A 2,344-nucleotide genomic window follows, 5' to 3' on the forward strand; every position below is an offset into this window, starting at 1 on the left:
ATTAATGCCGCTCTTATACAAAGCTGGTCAGCACAGCTTAGCATAAACACTAGAAACTGGTCATGTCAGCATCTTTAAAGTCTGCTCATTAACAGGTTAATCTGAAAAGACCGTTAATACAACCTGTGGATTTTAATATGTACAAGTTGTTTGTTGCCATGAAGAGAAAAAAAACCCCCAAAAGATTTCTGAATCTAACCACCACCAGCCAAGAAATTAGTTCAGATTCATTTATTCTGCTTAATTTGTGCATCTTAAATATTTAATAAAAAAAAACATTTTCTGCAAGAAATGGTGGCACTACTGTACTGCCTGGTTTACATGGCACTCATGGTTACATTAGATCAACATCACAGCCTTTATTCTAAGGAGCTGGCAGTCTCTGCATCAGCTGAAGTGCGGCCGAGTTCAGGGTAGGAATCGTGTAGAAAACCAGCTTAAGTGATCTTTTGAGCTGCTGGCACAGACTTCAGTTAAATCTAAAGATGCAGTCTCAGCGTTTCCAGTCTTTACGCGAGGCTAAACTGTAGCTTCAAATTTACAGACGAACAGCGTCAATTTGGCTCTCAGCAAGAAGGCAATCTGAACACCTATCAACACTACATAAACACAATGATAGTTTTTTCCCCACAATTAGTCAAAGGCAGCAACTATCCTTTGTATAGCTGAAAGCTCTAAATGAGAAATTAGAAAGACTGATAGCCGGTGGCCATGCTTCTCCTTCTTCCGATGAAGTAGGCCAGCAGAACAATAAGAATGAGAACAAGCAGGGCAACTCCGACAGCTATGGGAACAAGGAAGCTCTCCCCATCAGCCAGGCATTCCTCAGCTAAACAGGAGTGAAGAGAGCAGAGAGGTGAATGTCTCACAGGCTTAACATAGGACATAAACATAACATATGGTTACTGAAAGGACAGCCGAAAGATAGAAGTGGTCTGACAAGTAAATCTCCCAGGTATTAAAAGCATAAACATTTACTCAAGTGGTTCAACAGCACATTCTTTTATTTCTGTAGAAAACACTAAAAAGCTCAGTTGACACAATTTGAAATCCAATTTATTATAGCTAACAGCATGAGAGAATGCAGAGGAAATCAGTTGCATCCACATAACACACAACAACAACTGAGATTGTCTTGCAGCACAGATTCCCTTTATGTGTGTGCACGTCTCCTCCACGAGTGGAGGGAAATTAAGCAGCCAAACATCACGCAGCGAGTAAGCAGTGAGTTACTGAATGCACAGGACAAAGTTATTGAGCAAAGCTTGTTAGATGATTTGACAAGTGTCTAATTAAAACTCTTAATGCTGCAAAACCATCATCATCATCATTAAGGCAACTTGTACAAAGCTGAAATACAAACTGCAACAATCACAAGCAAAAGTCAAAGCTCTTAAGTGCCATTAACTATACGCATATACAGTGACCTGGAAAAAGCAGAATTTCACAAGCATCTTGGGAAATAAAAGTAATGATTTCTGGCTGTGACAAGCTGAACAATAAACAGTACTCTGCTTGAATTAACATACAGCTACTGTCGTGTCACACAGCCTGCCTGTCATTACAAAGAACACATTCTGTGGCCTGCAATACCCGACTGCTACTCTGATCCAACTCCCTGATTCGAAAGGTCCTGAAAACTTACTTTCAGCCTCTTTAAAAATCCATTTAATGTCAAGTTATCACTAATTTCAGCACACCAATTAAAGTTATCCTGGCAGTTGTGGGGTTGTTTGCACATTTATTAGAATAATCGGATTAAACTACAGCCTGAGGTCTTAAAGAGACAGGTAAGCTGAAACCCAAACAGTTAGGCATTTGGAAAACTGGACTGACTTTGTTGAGAGTTGTAGCACACAGATTAACCAAACATGATATGAACGTGTCAAGTTGTGAGCTAGAGAGATGCACGAGAATTGTGCAACACGTCAAACCATTCCTGCACCATTTGTCGTCATTCCTACTCAGTTTAGTGACATATCTAAAGATGCAGAGCTCTGAACCCAAAGTTTTCAGGGGCTTTAACACCCACTGATCCAGCAGCAGCCACCTGTAGAGCTCAGGCCAAAGCCCAGAATTTTACACAGGTGAGATCATGTGACAGCAGAGTCAACGTAAGAAAAATATAAAGAGTGTTTAAGTGCATTTACATGCAAATATCCCCATTTCAGAATCATCTGTGCTGAAAGCGAATATCTACACAATAGTACGATCCCTTTTCTAAACATAATGCCAAAATGTCTTCTGAGTGAGGAAGAGAGAAAACTGCCCCACACAACTTCCGGTTTGAACAGAGCATGTGCAAATTTAATGACTAATGATGGCTTCATCACAGGTTTGTCAC

The sequence above is a fragment of the Pundamilia nyererei genome, unplaced genomic scaffold, assembly GCF_000239375.1.
Source record: "Pundamilia nyererei isolate P.nyererei 1_Seehausen unplaced genomic scaffold, PunNye1.0 scaffold00008, whole genome shotgun sequence".
Taxonomy (NCBI): domain Eukaryota; kingdom Metazoa; phylum Chordata; class Actinopteri; order Cichliformes; family Cichlidae; genus Pundamilia; species Pundamilia nyererei.